Here is a 16385-nt window from a genome sequence, read left to right on the forward strand (position 1 = left end):
ATCGTTTTCAAAGACTGCTGCGGTAGGTGCGGACTCATAATCTAAATCTCAATATTACAATAATTTGCCAGCCATGCCAATACGTCGTACAGAGGTGATTGTCTACTAAACATAAAAAAGTTACACAGTTAGTTAAATCAGATATATTCAATGAATAAGCCTACAGTTCACAATCCTACTTACTTTTATAAATATAAATTATTTACAGAATCGAGTGCCTAGTGTGGTTGCAACTCGCAGTATTCTTCTATAACATGAAATATGGCGGTGTGCCAGACAATAAAATAAAATACGTGCTTCTCGCACCACTTCAACCAGAGCTCTCCATTTCTTAATCAAACATAAGAGTAACGTAAATGTGCTTTTGTTTTATCAGCGACACAGCGCTGCAGTTGTGTGCCATAGGCTTTATTTATTTGTCACTGATTATTTATTTAATTAATATTTCGCGTTTCCGAGGAAACTCACGCTCGGCATGCAAATGTGCCTTTATAATCGCTCCCTCACATTGACGAATTAACACAGACAATGCGTCGCTATGAGATACTATGGGTTCTATGACTTTTCTGTCTAAATCAAGTAACGTTTCTATGGAAACGACAGGATTGTCTTTTGGGATACGAGTATCTCCTTTCTGATGCACTATTCCTTGTATATTGCATCCCTCGCCCCCTCACATTGACGAATTAACACAGAAATTGCGTCGCTATAATACAATATGGGTTCTATGACTTCTCCTTCCAAATCAAGTAACGTGTCTATGGAAAGGACAGGATTTTCTTTAGGGATATGAGTATCTCCTTTCCGATGTACTATTCCTTCTTTATTGCATCCTCAGCTCCCTCACATTGACGAATTAAAATAGAAATTGCGTCGCTATGATATACTATGTTTTCTATGACTTCTCCTTCTAAATCGAGTAACGTTTCTATGGAATCGACAGGATTTGCATTTGGGATACGACTATCCCCTTTCCGATGCACTACTCCATCTTTACTGCTCCACTCGCTCCCTCACATAGACGAATTAATACAGAAATTGCGTCGCTATGAAATACTATGAGTTCTATGACATTTCCATCAAAACCGAGTATCGTTTCTATGGAAACGACAGGATTGTCTTTTGGGATACGAGTATCTCCTTTCTGAAGCACTATTCCTTGTATATTTCATCCCTCGCTCCCTCACATTGACGAATTATCACAGAAATTGTGTCGCTATGAATTACTATGGGTTCTATGACTTCTTCTTCTAAATCGAGTAACGTTTCTATGGAAAGGACATGTTTTTCTTTTAGGATACGAGTATCATCTTACCGATGCACTATTCTTTCTTTACTGCATACCTGGCTCCCTCACATTGACGAATTAACAAAGAAATTGCGTCGCTATAAAATACTATACTTTCTATGACTCTTCCTTCTAAATCGAGTAACGTGTCTATGGATTTGACAGGATTTTCTTTTGGAATACGGGTATCTCCTTTCCGATGCACTATACCTTGTATATTTCATCCCCCACTCCCTCCCATTGTCGAATTAACACAGAAATTGCGTCGCTATGAAATACTACGGGTTCTATGACTTCTCCTCTTAAATCGAGTAACGTTTCTATGAAAGAGCAGAATTTCCTTTTGTAATACGACAATCTCTTTTCCGATGCACTATTCCTTCTCTACTGCATCCCTCCCTTCCTCACATGGACGAATTAGCACAGAAATTGCAACGCTATAATAGAATATGCGTTCGATGATTTCTTCTTCTAAATCGAGTAACGTTTCAATGGAAACGACAGGATTTTCTTTTGGGATACGACTATCTCCTTTCCGATGCACTATTCCTTCTTTACCACATCCCTCGCTCCCTCACATTGATGAATTATCACAGAAATTGCGTCGATATGATATACAATGGGTACTATGCCTTATTCTTCTAAATCGGGTAACGTTTCTATAGAAACGACAGGATTTCCTTTTTGGATACGAGTATCTCCTTTCCGATGCACTATTCCTTCTTTACTGCATAGCTGGCTCTCTCACATTGACGAATTAACACTGAAATTGCGCCGCTATGAAATACTATGGGTTTATGCCTTTTTCTTCTAAATCGAGTAACGTTTCTATGGAATCGACAGGATTTCCATTTGGAATACGACTATCTCCTTTCCGATGCACTATTCCTTGTATATTGCATCCCCCGCTCCGTCTCATTGACGAATTAACACAGAAATTGCGTCGCTGTGAAATACTATGGGTTCTATCACTTCTCCTTCTAATTCGAGTAACATTTGTATGTAAAGGACAGATTTTCTTTTGGGATACGACTAACTCTTTTCCGATGCACTGTTCCTTCTTTACTGCATCCCTCGCTCCCTCACATTAACGAATTAACACAGAATTTGCGTCGCTATGTAATACTACGGGTTCTATGCCTTTTTCTTCTAAATCGAGTAACGTTTCTTTGGAAACGACAGGATTTTATTTTGGGATACGAGTATCTCCATTCCGATGCACTAATCCTTCTTTACTGAATCCCTCGCTCTTTCCCATTGACGAATTTACACAGAAATTGCGTCACTATGAAATACTATAAGTTCTATGACTTCTTCTTCTAAATCGACTAACGTTTCTATGGAATCGACAGGATTTTCTTTTGGAATACGAGTATCTATTTTCCGATGCACTATTCCTTGTATATTTCATCCCCCACTCCCTCCCATTGTCGAATTAACACAGAAATTGCGTCGCTATGAAATACTATGGGTTCTATGACTTCTCCTTCTAAATCGAGTAACGTTTCAATGGAAAGGACATGATTTTCTTTTGTGTTACGACTATCTCTTTTCCGATGCACTATTCCTTCTTTACCGCATCCCTCTCTCCCTCACAATAACGAGTTAACACAAAAATTGTGTCGCTATGATATACTATGGGTTCTATGTGTTCTTCCTTTAAATCGAGTGACGTTTCTATGGAAACGACAGGATTTTCTTTTGGGATACGAGAATCTCCTTTCCGATGCACTTTTCCTTCTTTACTGCATCCTTCGCACCCTCACATTGACGAATTAACACAGAAATTGTGTCGCTATGAGTTACTATGGGTTCTATGACTTTTTCTTCTAAATCGAGTAACGTTTCTATGGAATCGACAGGATTTTCCTTTGGAATACGAGTATCTCCTTTCCGATGGACTATTCCTTGTATATTGCATCTCCCGCTCCCTCCCATTGACGAATTAACACAGAAATTGCGTCGCTGTGAGATACTATGGGTTTTATCACTTCTCCTTCTAAATCGAGTAACGTTTCTATGTAAAGGACTAGATTTTTTCTTGGGATACGCCTAACTCTTTTCCGTTGCACTCTTCCTTCTTTACTGCATCCCTCGCTCCCTCACATTAACGAATTAACACAGAAATTGCGTCGTTATCATATCCTATGGGTTCTATGACATCTCCTTGTAAATCGAGTAACGTTTCTATGTAAAGGACCGGATTTTCTTTTGTAATACGACTATCACTTTTCGATGCACTATTGCTTCTTTACTGCATCCCTCGCTCCCTCACATTAACGAAATAACTCAGAAATAGCGTCGCCATGTAATAATATGAATTCTTTGACTTCTTCTTCTAAATCGAGTAACGCTTCTTTGGATACGACAGAATTTCTTTTGGGATACGAGTATCTCCTTTCCGATGCACAATTCCTTCTTTACTGCATCCCACGCTCCCTCACATTGACGAATTAACACAGAAAGTGCGCCGCTATGAAATACTATGGGTTCTATGACTTCTACTTCTAAATCAAATAACGTTTCTAAGGAATCGACAGGATTTTCTTTTGGAATACGAGTATCTCCATACCGATTCACTATTCCTTGTATATTGCATCCCCCGCTCCCTCCCATTAAATAATTAACACAGAAATTGCGTCGCTATGAAATACTATGGGTTCTATGACTTCTCCTTCTAAATCGAGTAACGTTTCTATGTAATGGACAGGATTTTCTTTTGGGATACGACTATCTCTTTTCCGATGCAATACTCCTTCTCTACTGCATCCCTCTCTCCCTCACATTAACGAATTAACACAGAAATTGCGTCGCTATGAAATACTATGGGTTCTATGTGTTCTTCTTCTAAATCGAGAAACGTTTCTATGGAAACAACAGGATTTTCTTTTGGGATACGAGTATCTCCTTTCCGTTGCACTGTTCCTTGTATATTGCATCTCCCGCTCCCTCCCATTGACGAATTAACACAGAAATTGCGTCGTTATCAAATACTATGGGTTCTATGACTTCTCCTTCTAAATCGAGTAACGTTTTAATGGAAAGGACGGGATATTCCTAATGGATACGACTATTTCTTTTCCGATGCACTATTCCTTCTTTACTGCATCCCTCGCTCCATCACATTGACGAATTAACACAGAATTTGCGTTGCTATGAAATACTATGGGTTCTATGACTTCTCCTTCTAAATCGAGTAACGTTTCTATGGAAACGACAGGATTTTCCTTTTTGATACGGGTATCTCCTTTCCGATCCACTATTCCTTCTTTACTGCATCCTTCGCTCCCACACATTGACGAATAAACACAAAATAGCGTCGCTATGAAATACTATGGGTTTTATCACTTCTCTTTCTAAATCGAGTAACGTTTCTATGGAAACGAAAGGATTTTCTTTTGGGATACAGGTATCTCCTTTCCGATGCTCTATTCCATCTTTACTGCATCCTTCGCTCCCTCACATTGACGAATTAACACAGAAATTGAGTCGCTATGAAGTACTATGAGTTCTATGACTTCTCGTTCTAAATCGAGTAACATTTCAAAGGAAACGGCAGGATTTTCTTCTGGGACATGAGTATCTCCTTTCTCAATGCACTATTCCTTCTTTACTACATCCCTCGCTCCCTCACATTGAGGAATTAACACAGAAATTGGGTCGCTATGAAATTCTATGGGTTCTATGACTCCTCCATCTAAATCGAGTGATGTGTCTATGGAAATTACAGGATTTTCTTTTGGGATACGAGTATCTCCTTTCTAATGCACTATTTTTTGTATATTGCATCCCATGCCCCCTTCCATTGATAAATTAACACAGAAATTGCGACGGTATGAAATAGTATGGGTTCTATGACTTCTTCTTCTAAATCGCGTAACGTTTCTATGGAATCGACAGGATTTTCTTTTGGAATACGAGTATCTCCTTTCCGATGCACTATTCCTTGTATATTGCATCCCCCGCTCCCTCCCATTGACGAATTATACAGAAATTGCGTCGCTGTGAAATACTACGGGTTTTATCACTTCTCCTTCTAAATCGAGTAACGTTTCTATGTAAAGGATAGGATTTTCTTTTGGGATACGACTAACTTTTTTTCGATGCACTGTTCCTTCTTTACTGCATCTCTCGTTCCCCCACATTAACCAATTAACACAGAAATTGCGTCGCTACTAAGTACTATGTGTTCCATGTCATCTTCCTCTAAATCGAGTAACGCTTCTACGGATACGACAGGGTTTTCTTTTGGGATACGAGTATCTCCTTTCCGACGCACTATTCCTTGTATATTGCATCCCCCGCTCCCTCCCATTGATGAATTAACACAGAAATTGCGTCGTTATCAAATACTATGGGTTCTATGACTTTTCCTTCTAAATCGAGTAACGTTTCTATGTAAAGGACAGAATTTTCTTTTGGGATACGACTATCTCTTTTCCGATGCAGTATGGCTTCTTTCCTGTATCCCTCGCTCCGTCACATTAACGAATTAACTCAGAAATAGCGTCGCTATGTAATACTATGGGATCTATGACTTCTTCTTCTAAATCGAGTAACGCTTCTATGGATACGACAGGGTTTTCTTTTGGGATACGAGTATCTCCTTTCCGACGCACTATTCCTTTTAAATTGCATCCCCCGCTCCCTCCCATTGACGAATTAACACAGAAATTGCGTCGTTATCAAATACTATGGGTTCTATGACATTTCCTTCTAAATCGAGTAACGTTTCTATGTAAAGGACAGAATTGTCTTTTAGGATACGACTATCTCTTTTCCGATGCACTATGGCTTCTTTCCTGCATCCCTCGTTCCCTCACATTAACGAATTAACTCAGAAATAGCGTCGCTATGTAATGCTATGGGATCTATGACTTCTTCTTCTAAATCGAGTAACGTTTCTTTGGAAACGACAGAGTTTCTTTTGGGATACGAGTATCTCCTTTCCGACGCACTATTCCTTGTATATTGCATCCCCCGCCCCTCCCATTGACGAATTAACACAGAAATTGCGTCGCTATGAAATACTATGGGTTCTATGTGTTCTTCTTCTAAATAGAGTAACGTTTATATGGAAACGAAAGGATTTTCTTTTGGGATACGGGTATCTCCTTTCCGATGCTCTATTCCTTCTTTACTGCATCCTTCGCTACCTCACATTGACGAATTAACACAGATATTGCGTCGCTATGGAATACTATGGGTTCTATGACTTCTCCTTCTAAATCAAGTATTGTTTCTATGTAAAGGACAGGATTTTCTTTTGGGATACGAATATCTCCTATCTGATGCACTATTTCTTGTATATTCCATCCCCTGCCCCCTCCCAATGACGAATAAACACAGAAATAGCGTCGCTATGAAATTGTATGGATTCTATTACTTCTCCTTCTAAATCGAGTAACGTTTCTATGTAAAGGACAGAATTTTCTTTTGGGATACGACTATCTCTTTTCCGATGCACTATTCCTTCTATACTGCAACCCTCGCTCCCTCACATTAACGAATTAACTTAGAAATAGCGTCGCTATGTAATACTATGTGTTCTATGACTTCTTCTTCAAAATCGAGTAACGTTTCTTCGCAACGACGGAATTTCTTTTGGGATACGAGTATCTCCTTTCCGATGCACAATTCCTTCTTTACTGCATCCTCCGCTCCCTCACATTGACGAATTAACACAGAAATTGCGTCGCTATGAAATACTATGGGTTCTATGACTTCTTCTTCTAAATCGACTAACGTTTCTATGGAATCGTCAGGATTTTCTTTTGGAATACTAGTATCTCCTTACCGATTCACTATTCCTTGTATACTGCATCCCCCAATCCCTCCCATTGACGAATTAACACAGAAATTGCGTCGCTATCAAATAGTATGGGTTCTATGACTTCTCCTTCTAAATCAAGTATCGTTTCTATGGAAACGACAGGATGTTCCTTTTTGTTACGAGTATCTCCTTTCCGATCCACTATTCCTTCTTTACTGCATCCTTCGCTCCCACACATTGACGAATAAACACAAAGTAGCGTCGCTACGAAATACTATGGATTCTGAAACTTCTCCTTCTAAATAGAGTAACGTTTCTATGGAAACGAAAGGATTTTCTTTTGGGATACGCGTATCTCCTTTCCGATGCTCTATTCCTTCTTTACTGCATCCTTCGCTCCCTCGCATTGACGAATTAACACAGATATTGCGTCGCTTTGAAAAACTATGGTTTCTATGACATCTCCTTCTAAATCGAGTAACGTTTCTATGGAAAGGACAGGATTTATTATTGGGATACGAGTATCTCCTTTCCGATGCACAATTCCTTCCTTAATGCATCCCTCGCTCGCTCTCATTCACTAATTAACACAGAAATTGCGTCGCTATGAAATACTATGAGTTCTATGACTTCTCCTTCTAAATCGAGTAACATTTCAATGGAAACGGCAGGATTTTGTTTTTGGGACACGAGTATCTCCTTTCTCAATGCACTATTCCTTCTTTACTGCACCCTCGCTCCCTCACATTGACGAAGTAACACAGGAATTGCGTCGCTATGAATTACTATGGGTTCTATGACATCTTCTTCTAGATCGAGTAACATTTCTATGGAAATGATAGGATTTTCTTTTGGGATACGAGTATCTCCTTTCTGATGAACTATTTCTTGTATATTCCATCCCCTGCCCCCTCCCATTGACGAATTAACACAGAAATTGCGTCGCTATGAAATAGTATGGGTTCTATGACTTCTCCTTCTAAATCGAGTAACGTTTCTGTGTAAAGGACAGAATTTTCTTTTGGGATACGACTATCGCTTTTCCGATGCACTATTCCTTCTTTACTGCATCCCTCGCTCCCTCACATTAACGAATTAACAAAGAAATTGCGTCGCTATGAAATACTATGGGTTCTATGACTTCTTCTTCTAAATCGCTTAACGTTTATTTGGAAACGTTAAAATTTTCTTTTGGGATACGAGTATCTCCTTTCCGAAGCACTATTCCTCCTTTACTCCATCCCTCGGTCCCTCACATAGAATAATTAACACAGAAATTGCGTCGCTATGAAATACTTTGGGTTCTATATCTTCTTCTTCTAAATCGAGTAACATTTCTATGGAATCGACAGGTTTTTCTTTTGGAATACGAGTATCTCCTTTCCGATTCACTATTCCTTGTATATTGCATCCCCCGCTCTCTCACATTGACGAATTAACACAGAAATTGCGTCGCTGTGAAATACTATGGGTTTTACCACTTCTCCTTCTAAATCGAGTAACGTTTCTACGTAAAGGACAGGATTTTCTTTTGGGATACGACTAACTCTCTTCTGATGCACTGTTCCTTCTTTACTGCATCCCTCGCTCCCTCACATTAACGAATTAACTCAGAAATAGCGTCGCTATGTAATACTATGGGATCTATGACTTCTTCTTCTAAATCGAGTTACGTTCCTTTGGAAACGACAGAGTTTCTTTTGGGATACGAGTATCTCCTCTAAGATGCACGATTCCTTTTTTACTGCATCCCTCGCTCCCTCACACTGACGAATTAACACAGATATTGCGTCGCTATGAAATACTATGGGTTCTATGACTTCTTCTTCTAAATCGACTAACGTTTCTATGGAATCGACAGGATTTTCTTTTGGAATACCAGTATCTCCTTACCGATTCACTATTCCTTGTATATTGGTTCCCCCGCTCCCTCCCATTGACGAATTAACACAGAAATTGCGTCGCTATGAAATACTATGGGTTCTATGTGTTCTTCTTCTAAATCGAGTAACGTTTCTATGGAAACGAAAGGATTTTCTTTTGGGATACGTGTATCTCCTTTCCGATGCACAATTCCTTCTTTACTGCATCCTCCGCTCCCTCACATTGACGAATTAACACAGAAATTGCGTCGCTATGAAATACTATGGGTTCTATGACTTCTTCTTCTAAATCGACTAACGTTTCTATGGAATCGTCAGGATTTTCTTTTGGAATACTAGTATCTCCTTACCGATTCACTATTCCTTGTATACTGCATCCCCCAATCCCTCCCATTGACGAATTAACACAGAAATTGCGTCCCTATCAAATAGTATGGGTTCTATGACTTCTCCTTCTAAATCAAGTATCGTTTCTATGGAAACGACAGGATGTTCCTTTTTGTTACGAGTATCTCCTTTCCGATCCACTATTCCTTCTTTACTGCATCCTTCGCTCCCACACATTGACGAATAAACACAAAGTAGCGTCGCTACGAAATACTATGGATTCTGAAACTTCTCCTTCTAAATAGAGTAACGTTTCTATGGAAACGAAAGGATTTTCTTTTGGGATATGCGTATCTCCTTTCCGATGCTCTATTCCTTCTTTACTGCATCCTTCGCTCCCTCGCATTGACGAATTAACACAGATATTGCGTCGCTTTGAAAAACTATGGTTTCTATGACATCTCCTTCTAAATCGAGTAACGTTTCTATGGAAAGGACAGGATTTATTATTGGGATACGAGTATCTCCTTTCCGATGCACAATTCCTTCCTTAATGCATCCCTCGCTCGCTCTCATTCACTAATTAACACAGAAATTGCGTCGCTATGAAATACTATGAGTTCTATGACTTCTCCTTCTAAATCGAGTAACATTTCAATGGAAACGGCAGGATTTTGTTTTTGGGACACGAGTATCTCCTTTCTCAATGCACTATTCCTTCTTTACTGCACCCTCGCTCCCTCACATTGACGAAGTAACACAGGAATTGCGTCGCTATGAATTACTATGGGTTCTATGACATCTTCTTCTAGATCGAGTAACATTTCTATGGAAATGATAGGATTTTCTTTTGGGATACGAGTATCTCCTTTCTGATGAACTATTTCTTGTATATTCCATCCCCTGCCCCCTCCCATTGACGAATTAACACAGAAATTGCGTCGCTATGAAATAGTATGGGTTCTATGACTTCTCCTTCTAAATCGAGTAACGTTTCTGTGTAAAGGACAGAATTTTCTTTTGGGATACGACTATCGCTTTTCCGATGCACTATTCCTTCTTTACTGCATCCCTCGCTCCCTCACATTAACGAATTAACAAAGAAATTGCGTCGCTATGAAATACTATGGGTTCTATGACTTCTTCTTCTAAATCGGGTAACGTTTATTTGGAAACGTTAAAATTTTCTTTTGGGATACGAGTATCTCCTTTCCGAAGCACTATTCCTCCTTTACTCCATCCCTCGGTCCCTCACATAGAATAATTAACACAGAAATTGCGTCGCTATGAAATACTTTGGGTTCTATATCTTCTTCTTCTAAATCGAGTAACATTTCTATGGAATCGACAGGTTTTTCTTTTGGAATACGAGTATCTCCTTTCCGATTCACTATTCCTTGTATATTGCATCCCCCGCTCTCTCACATTGACGAATTAACACAGAAATTGCGGCGCTGTGAAATACTATGGGTTTTACCACTTCTCCTTCTAAATCGAGTAACGTTTCTATGTAAAGGACAGGATTTTCTTTTGGGATACGACTAACTCTCTTCTGATGCACTGTTCCTTCTTTACTGCATCCCTCGCTCCCTCACATTAACGAATTAACTCAGAAATAGCGTCGCTATGTAATACTATGGGATCTATGACTTCTTCTTCTAAATCGAGTTACGTTCCTTTGGAAACGACAGAGTTTCTTTTGGGATACGAGTATCTCCTCTAAGATGCACGATTCCTTTTTTACTGCATCCCTCGCTCCCTCACACTGACGAATTAACACAGATATTGCGTCGCTATGAAATACTATGGGTTCTATGACTTCTTCTTCTAAATCGACTAACGTTTCTATGGAATCGACAGGATTTTCTTTTGGAATACCAGTATCTCCTTACCGATTCACTATTCCTTGTATATTGGTTCCCCCGCTCCCTCCCATTGACGAATTAACACAGAAATTGCGTCGCTATGAAATACTATGGGTTCTATGTGTTCTTCTTCTAAATCGAGTAACGTTTCTATGGAAACGAAAGGATTTTCTTTTGGGATACGTGTATCTCCTTTCCGTTGCACTGTTCCCTGTATATTGCATACCCCGCTCCCTCCCACTGACGAATTAACACAGAAATTGCGTCGCTATGAAATACTATGGGTTCTATGACTTCTCCTTCTAAATCGAGTAACGTTTCTATGGAAACGACAGGATTTTCCTTTTTGTTACGAGTATCTCCTTTCCGATCCACTATTCCTTCTTTACTGCACCCTTCGCTCCCACACATTGACGAATTAACAAAGAAATTGCGTCGCTATGAAATACTATGGGTTCTATGACATCTTCTTCTAGATCGAGTAACGTTTCTATGGAAATGATAGGATTTTCTTTTGGGATACGAGTATCTCCTTTCTGATGCACTATTTCTTGTATATTCCATCCCCTGCCACCTCCCATTGACGAATTAACACAGAAATTGCGTCGCTATGAAATAGTATGGGTTCTATGACTTCTCCTTCTAAATCGAGTAACGTTTCTATGTAAAGGACAGAATTTTCTTTTGGGATACGACTATCGCTTTTCCGATGCACTATTCCTTCTTTACTGCATCCCTCGCTCCCTCACATTAACGAATTAACAAAGAAATTGCGTCGCTATGAAATACTATGGGTTCTATGACTTCTTCTTCTAATTCGGGTAACGTTTATTTGGAAACGACAAAATTTTCTTTTGGGATACGAGTATCTCCTTTCCGAAGCACTATTGCTCCTTTACTGCATCCCTCGGTCCCTCACATAGAATAATTAACACAGAAATTGCGTAGCTATGAAATACTATCGGTTCTATTATTTCTTCTTCTAAATCGAGTATCATTTCTAAGGAATCGACAGGTTTTTCTTTTAGAATACGAGTATCTCCTTTCCGATGCACTATTACTTGTATATTGCATCCCGCGCTCCCTCATATTGACGACTTAACACAAAAATTGCGTCGCTATGATGTATTATGGGTTCTATGACTTCTCCTTCTAAATCGAGTAACGTTTCTATGTAAAGGACTGGATTTTCTTTTGGGATACGACTATCTCCATTCCGATGCACTATTCCTTCTTTACTGCATCCCTCACTCCCTCACATTAACGAATTAACAGAGAAATTGCGTCGTTATCAAATACTATGGGTTCTATGTCTTCTCCTTCCAAATCGAGTAATGTTTCTATGGAAAGGACAGCATTTCCTTTTGGGATACGACAATCTGTTTTCCGTTGCACTATTCCTTCTTTATTGCATCCCTCGCTCCCTCACATTGACGAATTAACACAGAAATTGCGTCGCTATGAAATACTATGGGTTCTATGACTTCTTCTTCTAAATCGAGTAACTTGTCTATGGAAAGGACAGAATTTTCTTTTGGGATACGACTATCTCCATTCCGATGCACTATTCCTTCTTTACTGCATCCCCCACTATCTCACATTAACGAATTAACAGAGAAATTGCGTCGTTATCAAATACTATGGGTTCTATGACTTCTCCTTCCAAATCGAGTAATGTTTTTATGGAAAGGACAGCATTTCCTTTTGGGATACGACAATCTGTTTTCCGTTGCACTATTCCTTCTTTACTGCATCCCTCGGTCCCTCACATAGAATAATTAACACAGAAATTGCGTCGCTATGAAATACTATGGGTTCTATAATTTCTTCTTCTAAATCGAGTAACTTTTCTATGGAATCGACAGGTTTTTCTTTTGGAATACGAGTATCTCTTTTCCGATGCACTATTGCTTGTATATTGCAATCCCCGCTCCCTCATATTGACGACTTAACACAAAAATTGCGTCGCTATGATATATTATGGGTTCTATGACTTCTCCCTCTAAATCGAGTAACGTTTCTATGTAAAGGACTGGATTTTCTTTTGGGATACGACTATCTCCATTCCGATGCACTATTCCTTCTTTACTGCATCTCTCACTCCCTCACATTAACGAATTAACAGAGACATTGCGTCGTTATCAAATACTATGGGTTCTATGACTTCTCCTTCCACATCGAGTAATGTTTCTACGGAAAGGACAGCATTTCCTTTTGGGATACGACAATCTGTTTTCCGTTGCACTATTCCTTCTTTACTGCATCCCTCGCTCCCTCACATTGACGAATTAACACAGAAATTGCGTCGCTATGAAATACTATGGGTTCTATGACATCTCCTTCTAAATCGAGTAACGTGTCTATGTAAAGGACAGGAATTTCTTTTGGGATACGACCATCTCTTTTCCGATGCACTATTCCTTCTTTACTGCATCCCTCGGTCCCTCACATAGAATAATTAACACAGAAATTGCGTCGCTACGAAAAACTACTGGTTCTATGACATCTCCTTTTAAATCGAGTAACGTCTCTATGGAAGCGACAGGATTTTCATTTGGGATAGGAGTAATCCCTTTCCGATGCACTATTCCGTCTTTACTGCATCCCTCACTCCTTCACATTGTTGAATTATCACGTAAATTGCTTCGCTATGAAATACTATGGGTTCTACGTCTTCTTCTTCTAAATCGAGTAACGTTTCTATGGAAAAGACAGTATTTTCTTTTTGTATACGAGTATCTCCTTACCGATGAACTATTCCCTCTTTACTGCATCCCTCGGTCCCTCACACTCACGAATTAACACAGAAATTTTGTAGCTATGAAATACTATGTGTTCTATGACTTCTACCTCTAAATCGAGTAACGTTTCTATGGAAAGGACATGTTTGTCTTTTGGGATACGAGTACCTCCTTTCCGATGCACTATTCCTTCTTTACTGCATACCTCGCTCCCTCACATTGACGAATTAACACAGAATTTATGTCGCTACGAAATACTATGGGTTCTATGACTTCTCGTTCTATATCGAGTAACGTGCCTATGGAAAGGACAGGATTTTCTTTTCGGATACGACTGTCTCCTTTCCGATGCACTATTCCTTCTTTACTGACTCTTCTTACCGATGCATTATTCTGTGGTGTCACCGCCAGACACCACACTTGCTGGGTGCTTGCTTTAAATCGGCCGCGGTCCATTAGTACATGTCGGACCCGCTTGTCGCCACTGTGTGATCGCAGACCGAGCGCCCACACAAGGCAGGTCTCGACATACGGACTAGCCCTCGCCCCAGTTTTTACGGACGACTTTGCTAGCGACTACACGGACTAAGCATTGCTCATTTGCCGAGCAGATAGTTCGAATAGCCTTCAGCTAAGTCCATGGCTACGACCTAGCAAGGCGCCATTAGTAAAATTGCATGTATCTATTATGTCTCACTTATATCGTCAATAGCGATGTACCAAGAATGGAATAAAGTTAAGTATTACAGAAGCTACGTACTTTTCTTTATAACATTCATTACATATCCAGTTACAGACCTATAACTGGCCTGCTAAACGCGTGCCTTTCGGCTACTTCCGTGGCGTGGCTGTCTTGCTACGCCACAACATATTCCAGCTTTACTGCATCATTTGCTCCCTCACATTGACGAATTAACACAGAAATTGCATCGCTACGAACTTCTATGGGTTCTATGACTTCTAAATCGAGTAACGTTACTATGTAAACGACTGGATTTTCTTTTGGGATACGAGTATCTCTTTCCGATGCACTATTCCTTCCTTACTGCATACCTCGCTCTATCACACTGACGAATTAACACAGAAATTGCGTCGCTGTGGAATACTAAGTGTTCTATGACATCTCCTTCTAAACCGAGTAAAGTTTCTATGATAACGACAGGATTTTCTTTAGGGATTCGAAGATCTCCTTTCCGATGCACTATTCCTTCTTTACTCCATCCCTTGATCCTTCACATTGACGAATTAACACATAAATTGCGTCGCTATGAAATACTATGAGGTCTATGTCTACTCCTTCTAAATCGAGTAACGTTTCTGTGGAAACGACTGGATTTTCTTTTGGGATACGACTATCACCTTTCCGATGCACTATTCCTTCTTTACTGCATCCCTCGCACCCTCTTGTTGATGAATTAACACAGAAATTGCGTCGCTATGAAATACTATGTGTTCTATGACTTCTATTTCTAAATCGAGAAACGTTTCAATGGAAACGACAGGATTTCCTTTTGGGATACGAGTATCTCCTTTCCTATCCACTATTCCTTCTTTACTGCATGCCTCGCTTCTTCAAATTGCCCAATGAACACAGAAATGGCGTCGCTATGAAATACTATGGGTTCTATGACTTCTTCATCTAAATCGAGTAACGTATCTATGGAAACGACAGGGTTTTCTTTTGGGATACGAGTATATCCTTTCCCGAATCACTATTCCTTCATTAATGCATATGTCGCTCCCTCACATTGACGAGTTAACACAGATATTGCGTCGCTATGAAATACTATGTTTTCTATGTCTTCCTCTAAATCGAGTAACGTTTCTATGTTAAGGACTGGATTTTGTTTTGGGAATCGAATATCTCCTTTCCGATGCACTATTCCTTCTTTACTGCATCCCTCGCTCCCTCACATTGACGAATTAACACTGAAATTGCGTCGCTATGAAATACTACGTTTTCTATGTCTTCTTCTAAATCGGGTAACGGTTCTATGTAAAGGACTGGATTTTCTTTTGGGATCCGAAAACCTCCTTTCCGATGCACTATTTATTCTTTACTGCATCCCTCGCTCCCTCACATTGACGAATTAACACAGAAATTACGTCTCTATGAAATACTATGTTTTCCATGTCTTCTTCTAAATCGAGTAACGTTTCTATGGAAACGACAAGATTTTCTTTTGGGATACGAGTATCTCTTTTCCGATGCACTATTCCCTCTTTACTGCTTCCCTCGCTACCTAACATTGACGATTTACCACAGAAATTGCGTCGCTATGAAATACTATGTGTTCTATGACTTCTCCTTCTAAATCGAGTATTGTTTCTATGAAAATGATAGGATTGTCTTTTGGGATACGAGTATCTCCTTTCCGATGCACTATTTCTTCTTTACTGCATCCCTCGCTCCCTCACATTGACGATTTAACACAGAAATTGCGTCGCTATGAAATACTATGTGATCTATGACTTCTCCTTATAAATCGAGTTATGTTTATATGGAAG

This window comes from Schistocerca americana, unplaced genomic scaffold (assembly GCF_021461395.2).
Source record: "Schistocerca americana isolate TAMUIC-IGC-003095 unplaced genomic scaffold, iqSchAmer2.1 HiC_scaffold_18, whole genome shotgun sequence".
In the NCBI taxonomy this organism is placed as follows: domain Eukaryota; kingdom Metazoa; phylum Arthropoda; class Insecta; order Orthoptera; family Acrididae; genus Schistocerca; species Schistocerca americana.